The sequence below is a fragment of the Coenobita brevimanus genome, chromosome 1, assembly GCF_032717465.1.
Source record: "Coenobita brevimanus isolate Jiangsu-jjx chromosome 1, ASM3271746v2, whole genome shotgun sequence".
Lineage (NCBI taxonomy): Eukaryota > Metazoa > Arthropoda > Malacostraca > Decapoda > Coenobitidae > Coenobita > Coenobita brevimanus.
The window spans coordinates 36294334-36316720 of NC_136954.1; the positions used below are offsets into that span (position 1 = coordinate 36294334).

General features: G+C 41.9%; 1 pseudogene; it reads left to right on the top strand.

The window, feature by feature from the left end:
* LOC145394155 (glutamate receptor 1-like) overlaps positions 1-22387 on the top strand; it is an 804310-nt pseudogene that overhangs the window by 522691 nt on the left and 259232 nt on the right.

Consider the following 22387-nt stretch of genomic DNA (forward strand, 5'->3'; position numbering starts at 1 on the left):
TCTCCCCCTCTCCTCCCTTCACCCCCGTTCCTCCCTTCACCCCCGTTCCTCCCTTCATCCCTATTCCTCTTTTCACCCCCTTTCCTCTCTTCTCGCCCTTTCTTCCCGTCTCCCCCTTTCCTCTCTCCACCCCTTTTCCTCCCTTCATCCCCTTTCCTCCCCTCTTCCCTGTTTCACCATCTTCATCCCCCCCCCTCCATATCCCTCTTCCTTTATCCTCATTCCTGCCTCTCCCCTTCACCCTCTTACTTTTTCTTCCTTTCTCTCCTGCCTTCCCTCTACCCTAGCCCAACATCCCCTGAGGCTCCGCCATCCCTCAGCTCCCTTTCCTCTTTCTTCCCTCACTTCCTCCTTCCCTTCCCATTCCAGAACTTTTCCTTTCCCTGCATTTTTTCTGTGTGTGTGTCTCAACATTCCTTTATTGCTCGAATTCTTCACTTTAGCGGCATAGATTACACCCTTGCTTGCAAAGCGAGAGCGGATGTTAAAGTTTGTTTGCTGTGTGTGTGTGTGTCCGTCTGCATATGAACCAAATTAGCAGTTTGTATCCTATTTTAACCAAACATGGAAGTGTTATGGGACAACCACGGGGCTGAGTTGATGTTTTTTTAAACAATAGGTCAGAGGTCAAAGCCACAGGCCTGGTTCAGTCTGACCTAACATGGTCAGCGTAAACAGTTTTTATATGCTTTATGGATGTGTTGAGGGTAAAGCAAAAAAAACAAGGAGTCAGTTTTGAAAAGCCAGTCAGTCAAAGGTCAAGGTTTCAGGATAAGGTCAGAATTTGACGGTGTCATGGTAATGTCAACTTAGGCAAGTTTTATCCGTTTTAGGCCAAACATTGTCGATGGGTTTGGGGTAAGGCACGAATAAATGGAGACAGTTTTGAGAAGTCAGTCAAAGATCAAGTTCACAGGGAAAGGGCAAAGATCAAGGTTACAGGGCTCCGTCAATTTAAGTTTTGGCCCGAGTTAGACGATTTTACGTTGGTCAGGGGAAATGTCTTGAACTGAAGGAATTACATAAAGCCTTAATTAATCGTTGCAGTACCTTAGATCTTTCCGTGTTGAATAAACTCGTCTGAGAGCAGCAGGAAAAAAAAATATACGTTAACAGATCGAAGGAGTTTTCCACAGATTCCTTGTCATTAGAGCCCTTATTGTCGTCGGGTAAGGAGGCTCCCTGACACCTATTCTTAACGATTTATTTTTGGATATGGCTGGTTCATATCCTTTTGTACGCTAATTATGGCGATGCTTGAGGGATCCACAAGACATAGAATAGGATAGTAGAGTGTAATAAGCAAAATAAATCACCTAGGAAAAGATGTTAGGGAACTTCCTTCACCGACGAGAACACGAGCCTAGGTATCCGCACCATTGCATGACTCTTCTTCTTCTCTCATCTTCTTTGCACCTCTTCTTGCTTCTTTCTTCTTCTGTGTACCTCTTCTTGCTTCCAAACACTTTTCCACTGCTATTATTCCTTCAGTTCTTCACCAATTCGCAGTAAAATTGGCGCAATTATTCCTTGGACCAGATCCCCCCCCCCCTCCCCTCCATTTTTTTTTTTAGTTCTTTAAGTTACTCAAGGGGTCAAACGTCAAACCATATAATTACAAAAACTGGGATCCTGGCTTGTTTTATGTGTATTAATCAGAATAATAATTAGTACAGAAGTATGTCAGTTTTGTGTGTGGAGACCATCCTGCATTCCTTTGAGAATATTGGCAGTCTTTAATTCTTATACAGTATATGCTTTTCTAACAACAGTCAGTAGACTTATACCAAGGTGATGACTGCACTCACTTCAATCACAATTTATTTTTGTACAACTGCTCAAAGGCTGTGTAAAGACCAATCTGTATTTCCTTGGATGTTAGCAGTATCGTATCATATTGTATCATTTATGATGACTCCAACATTATTGCATGCGTCGGCCTTGGTCACCTAATGACGGCTTTCAACGCTGGTCAGTCTCTGGCAGCCTCCCTATTCAGTTCCTTACCACTGAGGTCACACTCTATGACCTCGTTCCAGGTCTTTTTTGGTCTGCCTCTCGCAGTCTTACCCTCAATAACACTTTTCACCTTGCGCACCCCTGCCGTCCTTCATTCTCTCAACATGTCCAAACCATCTGTCTTAAATAATAATCCTTTTGCATCATTCGCTTTGTTTTCTTAAATTCAGGTTTCTCTTGTCTTTCTTGGAGCTTTGCATATTTTTACATACCGTATTTAGTTTGACATTCCATAATCTCGTCATGGTCGAAACAACTCTTTCTCTTCTGTACCAATTAACGTGAGTATACTTTGTTCAGCTGAGAGTGAGTCATAGGAGCTGGGATTAACTAGCCTTCTTATGGCCGAGATAATTTTAGTATTTCAAGCCTACAAACGCCAGACGATTTTGAGGACGCGTCACAGGAGCCTGAGGCCCTTTTTCTCGTCTGTTTAAGGAGGCTCCCTGACATATTTTCCTTTGCGATTTATGTTTGGTTATATGGGTGGTTAATATCCGTTTGTGAGTTATTCCTGAAGAGTATGGCGATTTTAGGACTTAAGTAACACAGACTAGGACAGTAAGGTGTAATAAAATAAATCGCTCAGGAAAGGAGTTAGGGGTCTTCCATAACAAACGAGAATACGAGCCTAAGAGACTTAATACTGTCGCCATTAACCCCGTCATGGCCCACGCAACCGTACAATTTCATTTCTGCTAGAATCAGACGATTTTATTAAGGTGCGAGTGAGTCGTAGGAGCCATGGAGAGCTGAAACCAACGCCTTTGAGCCACACCGACAACTCCCTTTACACACTTCCTCCTCAAACTCCTTTTTGAGAGTGACTTTCCTTTCTTATTCTTGTCTCTCTCCTGATGATTCATTTGGCACAAGAGCGACGAATGGTAGTGAAGGAGGTTTAGAAATAAATTCCATTAATCCAGTCACCATTAGAGGTTTCGCAAAGGCTGAATCAAATCGTTTGGTGGTAGCAAGAATACAGTATATTAAAAAGACATTTGAGCCCTTCCAACCCTTTCAGTGAGCCACATTGGCAATTCTCCAACCCTTTCTTCCCCTCCCTAAAGAAGAAGAAGAAGAAGAAGAACAACAACAACAACAACAACAGAGGAGGAGAAGTGGAGGAGGCTAAAACGTTAACACTCACTCCCTAAACCTCCTAACCCAAATAAAACACACGCATTCCCTAAACCTACTAAGTGTCCGAGTATTATTTTTTTTTAAATCTTTAAAGACTGTATTTAGATTTTTAGGAACATTTAGGACTTTGGGAGGTAGGTAAGAGCCTGCAGGAACCCCTTCAGTACAAGTTTCGTAAGCTGAATGAAATCGTATGAAGATGGCAAGAGTATGCTTAGAAATATTATATGGCTTGAAGGGGTTAGCCTGTCAGTTTTCACTAAACATTCACCTGTTATAAGCGACTGTCATTAAACCCGTGTGTATGATTATTATTATTATTTTTTTTTTAAGTATTACAATGGATGGAGTGGCCTGTAATAAATAACCTTTTACTATAAACTGACGTGTTATGGGGATGGCTCAGTCGGCTAGTGTGGGCGTGGTTGTGGCAGTGGGGGGAGGAAAAGAGTAAGTGACGCAGGGTAGATACTGATAACACTACCTATGCCGTCCCAACAACACACGAGAAATCGCCCGGCGGAGTGAAAGTGGAACGTTATATATGTAGCATCCTGTATTTTTGTCTCTTGTAGACACTGATGTTAAGTGTAGGGTAGATCTCTTATAGGGGACCAGTTAATAAATGCTGTTCTCACCTCTTTAATCCGAAAAGCGTCTTCTGAACATGGTAAAATCGTCTGGAAAGAGCAAAAACAATGAGACAACCCCCCCCCCCCTCCACAGTCACCTCATATAGTTCCTTCACATAGTGCCTCCTTAAACCTCCTTAACTCGTGCACCTTCATTAACCCTGCAGCCTGTTAGTGACTTAATAAACAGTGTCACCTTACCTCTTGCGCCAACACTAAATTTGCTACTTAGTTCATTACGGCCACCCACCTTAATCCTCCCCCTCCCCGTCCCCACCCCTTCTCCCACTCCCCACCTCCTCTCCCTCTGTCCCTCATTTCCCTCCCACTTCATTTATGATTGAAGATGTCTTAACTGTTCAAAACATGGAGGGCGTATCAGTAAGTAAAGAACAATATCAACATAAATTTCTTATACTGACTGGATGTGTTACCCTTGAAGCTTTAAATAGTATAAAAATATGGTTTTCTTTCATCCATTTCAATGAATTTTCAGTGACAGCTTTTTGTGCTTCATAGTGGTTCTTCTCATTTTTTCCTGCCGGTTTCGGATGCAGGGTTTGGTATTTAAGGGGGGGGGAGAAACCTTCCGGCATACCTATCCCTGTCTTTGACAGATAGAATAGTTACTCGTATGTTCCTTATAACCAATCCTGTGACAAACAGTCTTGTTAGGATCGGTAGGTCCATTGCTGCTTCCTTTCCTTTGTACTCCCACTCTCCCTCTAATTTCTTTCCCATTTCCCCATTCTTAACCCTCTCTCACCCTCCCTCTCATATCCTTCCCATTTCGCCCTCCTCTAGCCCCTGCCATTTCCCCCTTCTTAAGCCCCTCCCATTTCCCCCTCCTGTAACCCCTCTCATTTCCCCCTTCTTAAGCCCCTCCCATTTCCCCCTCCTCTAGCCCCTGCCATTTCCCCCTTCTTAAGCCCCTCCCATTTCCCCCTCCTGTAACCCCTCTCATTTCCCCCTTCTTAAGCCCCTCCCATTTCCCCCTCCTCTAGCCCCTGCCATTTCCCCCTTCTTAAGCCACTCCCATTTCCCCCTCCTGTAACCCCTCTCATTTCCCCCTTCTTTAGCCCCTGCCATTTCCCCCTCCTCTAGCCCCTCTCATTTCCCCCTTCTTTAGCCCCTGCCATTTCCCCCTCCTCTAGCCCCTGCCATTTCCCCCTCCTCTAACCCCTCCCATTTCCCCCTCCTATAGACTCTCCCACTTCCCCCCCAGTCTCTCCCACTCTCCTCCTCATCTCCCTCCCACTCCCCCTCCTGCAGTCCCTCCCACCTCCCTTATTTTCCTCCCACTTTTCCTCCTCCACTTTCAATTACTCTTCCTCTTCCCTCTCACTTTTCTTTCCGCCACTCTCCCACACTTCCGACTTCCCTCCCATTACACCTCCTGCATTCTCTCTCTCTCTCTCTCTCTCTCTCTCTCTCTCTCTCTCTCTTCTCACGTCCCTCACCTCCACCAACCCTTTAAGATCTTCCAGTCCGGAATAAAATATAGAAACCTACTACTTTCCCTCAGATTTTTCTTTTTCCTATTTTTTCCCTTTTTCTTTCTTTCTTCCTCCCTTTCTTTCTTTCTTTCCTAATTTCTTCCTTCCTTTCTTCATTCCTTCTTTCCTTCTTCTTCTTCTTCCTCGTCATCATCACCATCATCATCATCATCATCATCATCATCATCATCATCATCTTCTTCTTCTTCTTCTTCTTCTTCCTCGTCATCATCATCATCATCATCATCATCATCATCATCTTCTTCTTCTTCCCAGGCGGCCACTCTGTCACTCAACCCTACGTGAGAGGCATCAGGCACGGAGGGGGGGAGGGGAAGCTCCGTTTCACTTCACCTCCGTTTCACCCCACCCCTCCCCTTTAACACTCCCCTCTCTTACACTCCCCCCTCTTACACTCCCCTCCTCTTACACTCCCCTCCTCTTACACTCCCCTCCTCTTACACTCCCTTCCTCTTACACCCCCCTCTTACGCTCCCCCCTCTTACACTCCCCTCTCTTACACTGCCCCATCCTATACTCCCCTCTCTTACACTCCCCCTCTTACACTCCCTCCTATTACTCTCCCCCTCTTATAAGCTTCCCTCTTACACTCCCCCTCTTACACTTTCTCCTTATACACTCCCCTTCTTGCGCTCCCCCTCTTACATTTCCCCTTCTAACACTTCCCCCTCTTACATTTCCTCTTCTTACACATCCCCTCTTACATTCCCTTTCCCTCCCCTTTCCTCTCCTTACCCCTCCCTCTCCCTCTCCCCTCCATCTCCCTCACCTCTCCCTATCTTATTTCTCTCCCCGCCCCCATCTCTTCCTCAACCCCAGTCTTTTCTCCCTCCCCATCCCTTCTGCTTCCTCTCTCTCTCTCTCTCTCTCTCTCTCTCTCCTTGTCCTCTCAGGTAACACCCCTTCCCTCTCTCCTTCCTGCACCTGCGTCCCTCACACTTGTTCCTCACTTCTCCTTCACACTTCTTTCTCTTCCCTCCCTCAGACTTCTTTCTCTCTCCTCCCTCAGACTTCTTTCTCTCTCCTCCCTCAGACTTCTTTCTCTCTCTCCTCCCTCAGACTTCTTTCTCTCTCTCCTCCCTCAGACTTCTTTCTTTCTCCTCCCTCACACATCTTTCTCTCTTCTCCCTCATAATTCTTTATCTGTCTCCTCCCTCACACTTGTTTCTCTCTCCTCCCTCACACTTCTTTCTCCTCCCTCATACTTCTGTCTCTCTTCTCCCTCACACTTGTTTCTCTCTCCTTAGTCACACCTCTTTCTCTCTCCTCACTCACACTTATTTTTCTCTCCTCACTCACACTTCTTTCTCTCTCCTCCCTCACACTTGTTTCTCTCTCCTCCCTCACACTTACTTCTTTCTCCTTCCTCACACTTCTTTTTCTCTTTCCTCCCCTACACCTCAATCTCTCACTCTCTTCCTTCCAAACCTTAATCCTTATTCCCTTCCTTCACCCCCTTCCCCTTTCTTCTCCCCTAATCCCCCTTCCCTCTCGCTTTTACTAACCCTCTGGCTTTTTCCCTTCCCCCATCCCTCCTCCTCCTCCTTCCCCCTTCGTCCTCCCTCGCCCTTCCCTTCTTCTTCGCCCTCCCTCGCCCTTCCCTTCTTCTTCGCCCTCTCCCTTCCCCCTTCTTCCCCTTCCCCCTTCCCCTCTTCTTCCCCCTCCCCCTTCCCTTCTTCCCCTCCACCACATCTCCCCTCCCTGCCACTAACACTAGCTTCTTTTCTCTTTTTCCCTCCTTTCATCACACTCCCTAGCTCATCATTTTTATATCTCCTCCTCTTTTCCCCTCATTTTATTTATTTATTTTTTCTTTCCATTTCTTCGCCTCACCCGCATCCTCGTCATTCTACCCATCCTTCTTCATAATCTTTCATACCAAGTTCAGAGTAACTCATATGTCCTACATTTTTCTTGCTCTTCCATATATAAACCTCCTCCTCCTCCTCCTTCTCCTCCTCCTCTGCTGTAGTTGTTGTTGTTATCTCCGCCAACGAAATTGGACCGATGTTATCAATTCACCAGAGTTTGTTTGTCTGTTTGTGTACAAGATATTTCAATTTTTTTTTTTTTCAGCTTTCAGTGCCATTTTGTAGATAGGAGGGCAGTGGGTCACAAGAGTTTATTATTGAATATTGAGGTGGATCCGAAGCCAAAATCGGAGGCAGGACTAAGCCATAAATTTTACCAGTGTTGGCTGAGGTATGCACTGTCTGAGATTGTGTAGCAGGGCTTGTTAAGACCATAGAATTAAATAACTATGGGATACCGTAAATGTGTGCGTCCGGTAGGAAATGGGAATTATAGCAGTAAATAATAAATTTTAAAGGCGTTGGCTGAGGTATGCACTCTCTGCCTCTGGGTGTTTTGTTGTTATTGTTGCATTTGTTGTTGTTATCGTCTGTCAAGCCTAAACCAACCAACACCGATTCCATTTACCAACGTGACTATCATATTCTCATCTTGTTTTTTTAATAAGCAATCATATCGTCATCCCTCACCCCCTCCAGCTAAGTTCCTGAAAATGTATGCGCAGCAATATTTACTGCGTTAAATAACCCCGAACAGTTATTAACCAGGGGTGTTTCAGATTCGTATGGCCTTTGTGTGTGTGTGTGTAAACTTTTTTAGGTTTCATTCTTACTACATTTCTGTTTCTTTATATTTAAAGAAAACTGTTACATATACTTTTGTGTTGATATTGTTTTTTAGGATTGTTATTTATGCTTGAGATTCTTCTTCATACAGTTGTTGTTGTTATTTTTCATGGGTTTGTTAAGGCTACATACATTAATACATGGCCGCTAATACCTGTCCCAAGGGATGGTACCGGAAAACGGGAGAAGTTAGCACTTTGATTTATATTTAATATCTCACCTGTTGTCTATACAGCTCTTAAATATGTGTACCATCCTAAAATGAAAAACCGTAGGGCGTAAGTATTAGAGAGGTCGTACAGAATGAGTAGATATCAGCCTAAAATTAAAGACAATGATGGATACTTGCCAGAAAGTGATTACAGATTATTAAAAAAAAAAAAAAAAATCACGTATAAGGTAAGACCTTGATGAATAACCCTGAAAAATGAGTGACTACGGAGTGAATATCCACAGACCAGATATGCACGACCATAGCACACACATGACAGAAATCTGACTAAAATGAATAACCACATAGAGACGAAAGAAAGTAGCACAAAACTTTCCGCAAAAATTAGAGGGTCCAATATCAAGAGCCACCAGAAAAATGAAAGATATTACGAACATCCATTGGAAAGTTGTAAAATATGAGTAAACATCTAAAATAAAAGGCTTTAACGATTAGGGGACTTTGAAGATCGGCCACGACATGAATAACCACTCGCTGAAAATGAACAGTGAATAGGAATGACAAGAAAATATATTGGTAAGCGTTGTCTGTGAGGAGTTAATGAGTAATAAAAGATAGCAGCTGGAAAAGTCTAGGGAGGGCTGGTGACAGGAAGATTTACTTGAGTCTCCCTACTACCATTTTCTGTACTTTGTTTCTTCCAGTCTTCCACAGGGTTTCTGTGTTATCTAAGAGTTGTAATAATCAGTAGATAAAGAAAAATCTATCAGTTGGCAGGTAAATAGATAGATACGTAGGTAGATAGGTGAGCAGGTAGGTAGACGGACAGATAGATAAAAGTACATCTGAAAATCTACCAGTCTTCCAGCTGGTTGTAGTCCAACTTCCTGTTTCTTTGCTGTCACTTTAACTTTTCCAGTATTTTTCAGATTCTCAAAGATTTCCTGTTTTTCAATCGAAGATTTATTTAAATCCTCCGTGTTACCAGCATTGTATTGTATTTTCAGTCTGTTCCAGTATCTTTCAGTATTCCAGGTCCTTCCAGGCCTCCTGTCTTCCAGTCCATTGATCTTCAACTCGTATAAGCCACCTTATCTAAAAGCCTTCCACTTTACGGTAAATCATCTGCTATGCGGTTTTTCCTCTAACGTGGCCTAAAATTGCCACATCTCCATATATGCTGAGCTGTAACAATAGATTAGTATTCGAATATGATGCTAATCACGAAGAAGTGCAGTGGAAACGATGTATGGTTATATTATCATTTTTGCCAATAAACTTCGTGGAAAAAGCTGCAGGAGGAGGAAAGTCTAGGCCAAGTTAAAGAGAAAGAACTATAGTAGCGAGAACATGGGAAGAGATCACGGGACTAAAGTGTTAAAAGCCGAATGAAAATCATGTGAAAACAGATGAAATAAATACCAGATTTTCGAACTGATGCGATTAAAGACATTCGGTATAATGGACAGTTGTTGGTTGCGTTATAGACCTACTTTGCTTCACGACATTTTGAGTTTCGGGTCTCGATTTTACACTTTTGATATGAAGTAATAGTGAATACCTGAGGCTTCTAATTTTGTCATACACTTTATTTATGCTAACACCAGACGATTTTTCTTCAGCTATAAGAGTGATAAAGGCACTGCGACTGCTCAGAATGTCAGAATTTAGGTGTGTACAAACAAGAATGCAGAATATTTTCCCATATGATTAATATTTCTTCAAACCACTTACACGAAGCACGCACGGATACGTACCTGAACGCACACACGTACACACGGAAGCATATATATATATATATATATATATATATATATATATATATATATATATATACAGAAATAGACAAACCCAAGCAGATCCAGCTATGCAGATTCACACACACACACACACACACACACACACACACACACACACACACACACACACACACACACACACACACACACACACAGCGACGGTCGCAGCATGTCAATAGGAGTGTCAACAAAAGAGGGGACGTGTGCGAGTAAATCGTAACACGGTCGGAGGAAATCAGAAAGGCAGAAAGACCATAAAAGATTTGCGAATATGGATGTTAGTGTTGCTGTCTGTTGCTGTACACTTGATGATGGTAGTTATGGTTGTGGTTGTTGTTGTTGTTAATTGCTGTTGCTCCTTAACCCTGGTATGTCTGGCTGAACAGACCCGTCAACCACAGGTAAGCAACTGCTTCTGTGGGGCCGTCCTACAGATACAGTACAGCACATACACCGAGTAGGGAACGGGCGCCACCTTGTGGTAGACCGCCTCACCAAGCTGGGATCGGAGTCCTTTCTCACGACGAGGTGCAGGAAAATATGAGGTGGTTTGGCTCTCAGGTGGACGCTGCAACTGCTTCGCTTCACCGTACACAGAGCCACCACGTGTATAGACTCCTCATCAGTGCCTGTTACTGTAGTTTTTGGTGGTAGTGGTTGTTGCTGGCGATAGTTGTAGTTGCAAAAGTGGTTGGTAGTTGTGGCCGTCGGTTGTAGATGTTGGTTTGGTGGGAGTTGTGGTTGGTGGCTGTTGCAGTGGTTGACAACTGTGGTTGACGGTAGTGGTTATGACTGGTGACTGGAGTTGCTGATGGCTATAGTTGTAGTTGCAGAAGTTGCTGATAGTTGGGCAGGATGGCATGATGTTGTTAGTAGCTGTGGTTGGTGGTTGCGGTAATGAATGGTTGTGGTTCATAGTGGTAGTTGTAGTAGTTGTTGATGATAGCTCTGGTTGTAAAAGGGGTTGGCTGTTGTGATTGGTCGATGTAGTTCTTGTATGGATTCATTTTGTGGTGGTAGTTGCGGGTGGTTGATATAGTTGGGAGTTGTGGTTGATAGTTATTGGTGATGGTGGATTTTGGTTGATGGTGGTAGTTGTGGTTTGTAGTTATGGTATTGAATAATTGTTGTATTTTTTCGTTGTAGGTGCGGTTGGTGGTTGTAGTTCTTGGTGTGAGTTTTGGCTGGTGGTTATCTTGGTGATGGTGGGGTTGGTTGCTAGTAACGATTGTGGTTGATTGATGTAGCAGTTGTTGGTGTTGATAGTGGTTGATGGTTGTAGGCGTGGTTCATGGTGGTAGTTGGGGTTGTTAGTGGTGGGGTCCTTGATTGACAGGATTGATGTGATTGGTGGTTGTAACTGTAGTTGTAATTCTTAATGGTTGCAGGTGTGGTTGTGATGATGGTTTTAGTGGATAGGATAGTTGTGGTTGGTGGTTGTACTTTGGTTGTAGTCGTGGTAGTGGTGGTTGTTGGTGATGATGGTGATGATGATTGCTTTGATGGATGGGGTAATTGTGGTTGATGGTTGTACTTTTGGTCAGAGGCTGTGGTGAAATTGATTGTCGTAGTTGTGGTGGTTGTAGCAATGATCGTGGTAATTGTGGCTAATGGTTGGAGTTGTTATTCATGGTGGTTGTGGTGGATGGGTGATATTGGTGTATGTAATTGTTGTTGATGATTGTAGTTTGGTGTTATGTCATACCTCTTGTGTTTGTAAGTTTTCTGTGGACAGTAGTTTAGCTGGTGAGTTATGGTCAATATTTTCCTTCCTTGAGTTAACTAATTGCAGTCTTTCCCTACCAACTAAATTTAACCTAACCTAACTCATCTTGACCTAACCTAACCCATCCTGACCTCACCTAACCTGACTGACTAATTCATACCTTTCAGCCCCAGCTTAACCCATCCCACTCCATTCCTCAGCCAATTTATATTCAGTCCCTCCTCTTCTACCCATCCTCCTCCTCTTCTTAAACGCAGTATTCCCCGCCGCTTAAAAATCTTCCATGATAACGTAGTAAGGCTTAAACTGTTGTTGACGCAGCTTTAGGCCCGCACCACCTTAACAAGTGAAAATACGACTCATCCCCTCATAGCAAGGCAGTCAAAGGCTCTTTTATTGTAGTCATACCTTTTACTACAAAGATTATTTTAATATATTTCTGGCTCCTTCTGCAGTTTCATATTTTACACTGGTTATTACGAGAACACACACACACACACACACACACACACACACACACACACACACACACACACACACACACACACACACACACACACACACACACACACACACACTTCACTCCTATTGCCCTCTTTTTTTTTTTTTCCCTTGCTGCCTTCAGACATTTTACTTAATGTGAAGGAAGATTGTAACTTACGAAAAGTAGAGAAAAACAGATTGCCTTGTAACAATCGTGTATTAAACCTAAACTTTTGTCTTTATTTTCACTCTTTCGAAGCCATGTGACAGCCCACCCGGGCCTTGTTAGAAAAAAAAATGAAGGCGTAGATTAATGACTGTCAATTAGTTTAGCAAAATGTAGATAGGTTTTGACAGCGTTATGAGACGATGTAAAGAAACTAACAAGAAACAAGTTACAACCCATTTCACTATTGCTGTTTAATTTAGCAAGACCTCAAGACATCATTAAGTTCTGACGAGGTTTTGAGATGGTAGAAGAGAAGCAGAGCAGCAAGAGTAATCGTTTGCATTGTTGTTGATTTCGTTTAGCACAATGTCGCTATGTCGTGGCCTGGTTTTGAGATGACTTTTGATTGTATTTTTTTCGCTTAGCAAGATGTAAGTTATCAGGGGGTGGCAAGACGGTGTAAAGGAACTATTGACCATATTGTATACTTTTAACATGGTTCCAAAGCAAGATCCCAACTTGTTTGATTATTTCATATTAATTTAGCAAGTTTGTATAAGGTTTAACAGGGACTGGAGACTGAGTAAGGGAACTATTGATCACAGCTTAGCATACAACACGTGTTTCGCATGTACTTCGTAACTGGTGCTGTTATTCCCTTCCTTGTGCCCTAGCCGCGTTCATTACAGCAGTTTCCGTATCTCTAAGGCTCGTTTTCTCGTCGGTTAAGGAATCTCCCTAGCACCTGTTCCTTAGCGATTTTTTTTTGGATACGGTTGGTTAATATCCTTTTGCATGTTATCAGGGCAGACTATGGCAATATTAGTGATTTACGTAATACGTATATGGTCAGCAAAGTGTAATAGGCATAATGAGCTGCCTAGGGAAATGTGTTAGGGAGCTTCCTTTACCGACGAGAATACGGGCCCAAGTTTGAACGAACCTATAGGAGAGAATGTGAACCATCTGAGTTACGTATTAGAAGGGATGGCATTCCCGTTGTTTCGTCAGTTGTAAATTTTCTTCGGACGAACCGCGAAGGTGGTTGTTTCTTCGACTGCACCTCGGCCTGCTGGTCTCTTGGGGCTGTATTTATAAATGTCCCTAATCTTAAGAGTACTATAAGATTGCATAATGTACAGTTGGCAACAAATGAACCTGGGACAGCATCAGTGTGTAGCAGAGGTCTGACTTTTGGTACACTTGACAACTTTGACATAATCATATTTGTTGGTGACATTGACATGAATGAACGGTGTCAAATGTTTATTGAAATGACCAAGTAACTATGATGCATGAACGTCGAATGTTGTAGCCAGACCTCCATTTCACACAAACACTGTCCCAGGTTCACGTGTGGCCGAATGTACAGTCATGGGCAATACTTCACCGACAATTCCCTGCCAGCATTGTGTCCAGCCAAATATTGCTCAGTTTTCCCCAATTAACAGACAGTAACCTTCCTTCTCGTACTCGTTAGTTGTGTGCGTCATATTGCTGTCACATAAAAATTGTTCATATAAAGCTCTTCTTTGCCTCAACCTACGGGGAAGTGTCTGCGAATATTTCATCATGGCTGTGTTTATCTTTTCATGTACTGTACAGCTTCCATACAGTTCACAGTCAAACCGGAGTTATTATTCAAGAGGTAAAGTATGACCAAATAAAATGACTTTATGTAATAAATAACTACCAGGGAGACGTGATTAACGTAAAAATAAGAGCCTGAAAGTGTTATCTACGAAGAACTATATCTTGTCTGGAAATTGATGTGTTGAGAGGAGAAACACTCTTGTGAAAGAAATCTGTTTACCTTTACTTCCCCTTCCACGAAATTCGATAAGGTAAATGAAACAATGTGTGGTGAGACAGAGAGTGTGTGTGTTTTTACTGCTGCGGAGAAAGACTTATAATTTTCTAATTTTGATGGAATGTTTGTTTCCCTGTCTACCTGCCTGCATCTTCTACCTTAAAACTTCTCCCTATATTTTCTGCTTTACTGCTTCCTTTCTTTCCTCCTTCATTCCTTCCTTTATGCCCGCGCGCCTAACTCTCCTTCCTTTCTTGCCTCCTTCCCTCTCCTCCCTGCTCCCTCAGCCAGCCGGCCTGCTTGACTGTCTTCATGTCTGCCTCTTTCCTTCACTCATTTCTTCATCATCTCCCGGCTTCTTCTGCATACATGCCTGCCTGCCTGACAGACTATCTACTTTTGCGTCCTTTTCCTCACTGCCTGACTAGCTCTTCCGCCTTCCTCTCCCCCGTGCTCTATCTTTCTGCCTGCTTGACTGCCCACACCTACCTTCCTACCTTTCCTCTCTGTTCTTACTGTCTCTTTGCTTCGATCTCCTTTATTCCCTTTTTCCTTTTTCCTCACTTTTAACCCCCCCCTCTCTCTCTCTCTCTCTCTCACACACACACACACACACACACACACACACACACACACACACACACACACACACACACACACACACACACACACACACACACACACGAGTTTCCCTGGACGTGTTCCAGTAGGCTAACATAATTTGTGCTTGCCGTGGTCATGTCATCAGTGAAGCCTTGTTTATGCATGTAAAGTTTTGTGTGTGTGTGTGAGTGTGTGTGTGTTTGTGTTTAAACAAATTTTTGTATACCGGTATATATTTATATTCTTGTAAATATATGTATGTATACATTCCATACATGCTTGTATATATACAGTATACACCCGGTATAAATAAATAAATATATATATATATATATATATATATATATATATATATATATATATATATATATATAAAGAGTGAGGAATATCGTCCTTTGGGAGTGGGGAAGCCATGAAAGGTTTTCTGTTAAAAGCTGGTAAGGGGCAGGTAGTGTTTGGGAACCACAGAATATTAAAATCGTCATAACCGTACTTCCAGTTGATTTATTCATCACCAGCAGCATCGTCATCGCCTTAACCCTATTTTCGACCATTCAGAATAGGAAGATTTTGTATTTAGCTTTAAATGCGAACTTCGGTCCCATGGCAGCTTTGTCGTAACACCTTAAGTCTCACTGTTATAACGGGTTAATGTTCTTCTTTTTTATGTTCTGTAGGAGAAGCTTTTACTCTACTGGATTTTGTTTTCATTTTTTCCTGTATATATTCCGAATCCCTGCCTGCCAGCCTGACCCCTCGACGTGTGAACTGAAATATTGTGGTGAGGGTGAGTGTGGTGGTGATGGTGGTGGTGAAAGTGAGTTTGATGATGGCAATGGTGACGTTGATGTAGGGTGATAGTGTGCGGGTTTAATATATCCACCTCTCTCTCTGTCTCTCTCTCTCTCTCAGGGAAGTGGTGAGGGTGGAGCAAATTTGTGACGCAAGGTGGTGAGGGTAGTAGCGATGATGATAAATGTGATGTGTGGTGATGAGGGTGGCCAGAACAGACCGATTTTATCAATATCCCACGTAAAGCCCATCACTACAATGGTACATGTGTCATTTGTAATCTTTCTCCCTTCAGACGATTTTTATAGATTTGGAGAGAACATCTGCAGTGACGGGTTTCCAAGAGAACATCTGCAGTGACGGGTTTTAGAGAACTTCTGTAGTGACGGGGTTTTCAAGAGAACATCTGCAGTGACGGGTTTTTAGAGAGGACGTTTGCAGTGTTGGGGTTAAGAGAGAACATGTGCAGTGACGCGGTTTTCAATAGAACATCGGCAGTGACGCGGTTTCAAGAGAACATCTGCAGTGACGGGCCTAATAGAGAACATCTGCAGTGACTGGTTTTAGAGAGAACATCTGCAGCGACGGGTTCAAGAGAGAGCATCTGCTGTGACGGTGTACAACATTTGCACAGACTGGGTATAACGTTTTCACTGACGGGGTATAACATTTGCAGTGACGGGGTATAACATTTGCAGTGATGGGGTACAACATTTGCAGTGATGGGGTACAACATTTGCAGTGACGGGGTACAACATTTGCAGTGACGGGGTATAACATTTGCAGTGACGGGGTACAACATTTGCAGTGACGGGGTACAACATTTGCAGTGACGGGGTACAACATATGCAGTGACGGGGTACAACATTAGCAGTGACGGGGTACAACATTTGCACTAACGGGGTTTAACATTTGCAGTGGCGGGTTTAGAGTTTCCACTAAGTTTCCCTTAGCCTGTTGTCTCTCTCCAACTTGAAGAAAATCGTGTGAAGGAAGCGAGAATAAAACATAAAACACGTCATCGGAATGAAGGCGTTAATAGGACCTCACACGCTTGTCGCATCCCACTGTGGTATAGGCTGGTATAGGCCGGTGTAGTGTGGTGACAGGAATGGAGTGGTATCATAGACGACATTGGCATCGTAACACTTTTTTCCTAGCGATTTATTGTGTACAATACATCCTTATTATCTCTCATATCTATTCAATCTTTTTATCGATATCGTTTGCATCAGTAACGTACAGTATGATAGAGATTAGTGATATGCATAATAAATCGCTAAGGAAACGGTATAACGAAGTCTCTGTGCTACGTAGTATAAGACTTTTGGCTGTGGCTGTGAGTCTGCCCTGTATTAATATTCTCTGCCTCTCCCCTACCCATGTTCTTGTCGCCATATCTCTGTACAACCTCGCAATTTCAGATCCCTTTTTAGTGGCATAGAAAAGTGTAAGGTGGTGACAGAGAAGGCCAGTTATTACTTTGTTCTCTCTGGCTGTATTCTCCACACCTCCAGCCCAGGCCACCCCGTCTTTGTTATGCGTGTCACCATCTCCCTGTAGTCCCCTGTCATTCAGCCCTCCCGTCATTGCTGGTGAACGAATAGATTTGTGGGTAGTTTTGGACGGCGTTTGATGTTTTCAGTTTTGGAGAGAGAGAGAGAGAGAGAGAGAGAGAGAGAGAGAGAGAGACAGACAGACAGACAGACAGAGGCACTGTGCAGACCAAAAAGCAATAATCCCTTTTATTTTCTTTTTGGCGATGGAGGGAATCCAACAAAATGTTTTCACCATGGGAGCGGAATTCATGCTTTTGTGTAATAAAGCGAATTCTTTTATTAAATTTCAGTTGGGATTCACCATGAAAGATCTGGCAGCAAATGTCGATTGAGGAGCACAGCATATTATCAACCCCTTCACTACGATGACATTAGTGTTATTTATTAATTTATTTTTATCCAGCAGTACACTTTGACATCCCATATTAATTTATTCGTCCTTGTACAAGACGATTATATTCAATTTAAAAAAAAAATCGAATTACAGGACGCCTATATAACCTCCATTAACTCCTTCGGTACGAAAGGCCATTCATAAGCAAAATAAAATCGACCAAAGATAGCACACACACACACACACACACACACACACACACACACACACACACACACACACACACACACACACACACACACCCTGCTATTGAAAGGATTGCTTCTCTCTTAGGAATCACTGAAAAGAAAAAGTCATCAAATATCGCTTTAGAAATTGGCTGTGCGCAGTGGCTTAACAATTCTCTCTCTCTCTCTCTCTCTCTCTCTCTCTCTTTCTCTCTCTCTCTCTCTCTAACCAGCGAAACCATTGATGGGATTCTCGAATTTTCTTGCAAATCGATCCCATGTCGTAACTTGGATCTAAATTCATACGAAGAACAAGAGATGGAAATTTTCTTCATTCTCCTGTCCTTACCTTCCCTGCATTAAAAGGAAAAGAATTAAGAAAAGTAAAGGGAAAAAATGATCGATGTAAATTTTCTCTTAAAACCGTTTTTTTTTTTTTTTTTTTTTTTTTTTTTTTTTTGACACGACAGATACGGTAAGATACTGTACACTTTTTGCCTGTCCTGTAAAATACAAGTTTGAGTTACGAGAGAAAATTCACCGTAAATGTGCCTGAGAAATCGACCGTATGACATCTGCAGTGACGGGTTTTAGAGAGAACATCTGTTCTCATCGGCCAAGGAAGTTCCGTAACACCTTCTCCCAAGTGATTTTTTTTGTTTATACCTTGTTGTCCTCTACTCTGTTATATAAATCCATCTGAAATCACCATAATTTGTGTGAATAACGTACAAGATGATCTAAATCAGCTATATCCAAAAATAAATAGCAAAGGGAGAGTTGATAGGGAGCCTCCTTACCCGACGAGACGTTGGACTGCTTTATATTAAGATGATACGCAAGAAATCCGTTACTCGTGTGTGTGTGTGTGTGTGTGATATACCTCTGTTTTACTTGCATAGTGATGACATACAGCTAAACTTTAAGGATTCTCCACGTCAGTCTGCCATCGCACTGTCTTCTCTCATTAATACTTTTTAGCTATTATTATTTATGTTTTCGGTGTCAGTTATCATATTGTTTTTTTTTATCTGAGATATTTTTTGTTTCGTATCAGCCTGATTTCACATTTTTGTTTCTGTGGTTTCTTTTGGTTGAATTTAATTTCTTTCCCTAGGTTTCATTTTCTTGAATATACTTAAATTTTTTCAGTTTTTCTTCTTTTTTGTCATTTTGATATACTTCCCTATTTTGGAGTGCGACAGTGAAATTATAAGTATGTTAATTAATCCTAATGATCATATGCATCCCACAAATGGCCATATAAGATTGGAGGGGCTGGCTTCCCTTTGACTAGTTTTTGCATACAATTATAATTCTGTCCCGTCTCAGTGATGATGATGAGGAGGATTCCCAGGCCTTTCCAACATGATTGCAGGACATTAATCGATGTATAATTAAACAGAGGCGAGGATGTGGAGAAGTATGGGTTAATGACGGAAAGTTTGCACACTATGATGAGAAAACCTGTCTAACCTTTGCGTACCGTTGCGGACTGCACGCTGTGATATGGGATTGACAATTACTGGTGTTCCTGAAGTTAGAGTAAAAATTATTAAAGTCTTACTAACATCGTACTTTCTCTCCTCTAATGACATGACTGCATTGAAGTAGTTACCACCAAAAGTTTCGTTCCTCTTCCTGGTGTAACTCTTAAAATGATTTTAGTTTGAGTAAAGTTGCATATCGTCACTACAGTCGATCTTATTAGGTTATATATGAGTTTTAGCTAGGTGTAGTTTGAAGTACCGTATTTAACGTAACGAGTTACGGAAGGCTACAGGAGGAACGGAACTTTTGAGGCAACAGTACATAGCAGTCATAACAAATTGTTGTTGTTTACGAGCTCCAGCCCTGACAAAAGCATCAGCCTATAAAATCTGTGCCAACCTTGAACTTGTTTTGCGTCAGCCGGGTTCAGAGAGACAATTTTACCGGGTCAGCTGGTGGGCTGTTTGTTTTATATATCTCTATGAATCTGATAAATATGCCATTGTGCCTCACTTGTTTATTGAAATCTAAATTAATGAGGCTTTATTGAGGACATTAATAACAGCCGTGCAATATTACGCCACCGATATATAAATATTTTTTTACCATAGCCTAAAGCACATGCGCTGGTTCCCCCCTCCTCTCTCTCTCTCTCTCTCTCTCTCACACACACACACACACATTAAAAGATTATTTGTTTCAAGATACAATGATAATTCAGTTGATTTTATTAAACAGCTAAATTTATGAACACAGAAGCTGACAAATTTGTATGTATGAAGAAATATTAGTAAGTAAAATTTAAATGCCAAGAATAATGAAGCAGGTAGACAAAATACAAACACAAAATATACATACATATATATATATATATATATATATATATATATATATATATATATATATATATATATATATATATATATATATATATATATATATATATATATCAAGTTCCATCCCTTAACCCTGACATAATCTTCATATTTATTTGCCACCAGAGGATTTGAAAACTGGAGAGGTTAAATATAGCCTTCATTAACCCTTTGACTTCCAGAGACTCTGAAATTACCAAAAATCGTCTGGAGATGAAAATAAAGTAAAACAGGTCATCATAGTGAATTAATTAACCTGCATCTGTGAAAACACCTGTAAATCACGTGGCACCTTAACCCCTGTAGTCCCAGGTCATGTTTTTCGCGGTAATATTAGCACCGTCAGACGATTTTACTCAGCTTGGGGCAGGCTTTTTCAAGCTGGAGGGATTAGATGAAGCCTTGTGTAAGCCTTTTGGTAGTACTCGTCAGCTGGATAAAATCGTCTGGCTGCAGCAAGAAAAACAAGAACATAAAATTAGGGCATCGTAGTGAAATCCCTTGAATACGATGACGATTTGTTCCCCTGGTGATTAAGGCCTCTCGTACTGAAGGGGTTAATGGAGACTGTGTGACTTTTAGGCTCGTGTTCTCGTCGGTTAAGGAAGCTCCCTAACACCTCCTCCCCAGCTATTTATTTTGGGGATATGCGTGGTTAATACCTTTCTTATGTTATTTTTATGCAGAGTATGGCGATATTGTAATGATTTAAGTAACACAGAAAAGGACAGTAAGGTGTAATAAACAAAATAAATCGCTGTGGAAAGGAAAAAGTGCGAGGGAGTTTCCTCAGCCAACGAGAAACGGGCCCTAATGTTCAAAGTCTATGTGAAGTCGAGTAAAACTATCAGGAATACAGGAATTAAATTATGAATGTACGTGATCGTAGTGAAAGTATTAATACTACTTCAAAATACATGGCATATCCTTCAACTAAAGAACAAAAGCATGGTAACATATTCATAAGCGATGCATATATATATATATATATATATATATATATATATATATATATATATATATATATATATATATATATATATATATATATATATATTTTCATGCAGTATGGACTGAAATTTTTTTACACAAGTTTTCCCCCACTTTTTTTGTTCTGGGAGGAGGGAGGTGTCGGTTCTGTTGATGGTGTAGTGGTGTGGTAAAAGAAGGTGGGAGGAGATGGAGGGGGTGGGGGAATAAGGATGGGAGAGGGAGACGGGAGGAGGAGAAAGAGGAAGGATAAGGGAGGTAGAGGAAGGAAGGGGAAGTGCAATGAAACAGCAGTATGTGAAAAGGGTGGGAGGAGAAAGCGAGGCTTCATTGCAAAGAAGGGGAGGGACAGGAGGATCAGAGAGAAGGCAGGAGAGAGGAAGGAGGAAGGAGGAGGATGCAAAAGAAATGGAGACTGGGAAAGCGAAGGACGAGAGGGAAGAGGAGTGAGTGATGGAGAGGAGGGGTGAAGCGGGAGAGAAGGGAAACAACAAGGGGAGATTAGAAAGGAGGGAGAACGGGGTGACTGATAGGGAAGGGAGGTAAGAAAGGGGAGGTAGGAGAGAGAGAGGACGGGACAAGGAAAGGTGAGGTTGGAAGGGAGAGTATATTGACTGGTGGAGGGGAAGAATAGGTTGGAGACTGAGGGAAAGGAATAATAAAAGAGAGGAAGACTAGGGAAGACGGAAGTGAGAGAAGGGAGGGAGGAAGATGTATGGGAGAAGTTTCAGATAAAGGGAATGGAAGAAAAGGAAGAAGGGAGAAAGGCAGACTCGGAAAGAGAGAAGGAGGGAGAGAAAGGAGTTACATCGAATTATTGATAGTTGCATAAACAGCCACACAGACTATACGATCCCAACGAGGTGGTTCGTCTTTAATATGAAAATGTAATGCTTAACCTAAGCCACAGAAGTAAAAGAAAAAGGATAGTACAACACTAGGCTTCCTCTCCTACTCTCCCAACCTCCCGGCAATACGTCGTGCAGGAAAAAAGACAGAAGTAGCTTCATACAGGATTAATAAACCTGAAGGAAATGTCAAAGGGCAGATAGAAATCAGTATTAATATGAAATTAATAAAATTACATGTAAAAAAATATAGGGGTAAATATTTGTTATTGTTTTCAAATTAATAAGGAAGCAAAATAATACGAAACTTCCAGTATGCCTTCACGTTCTTATGATATACAGTTCTGAGTACTACAGAATCCCAAGTACAAGGGTGGACAACCAATCCTACCGCCTCTGAGGATGGTCCAGGAGGAGTTCCTTGTTTGACACCCAAATATTCCTTAGGCAACGCCGATAGCTGACGAAAAATATCTAGCTTTTTTTTTTTTTTTTTTTTTTTTTTTTTACATATTTGTAGTTGGGCTGACCGTATCACTTG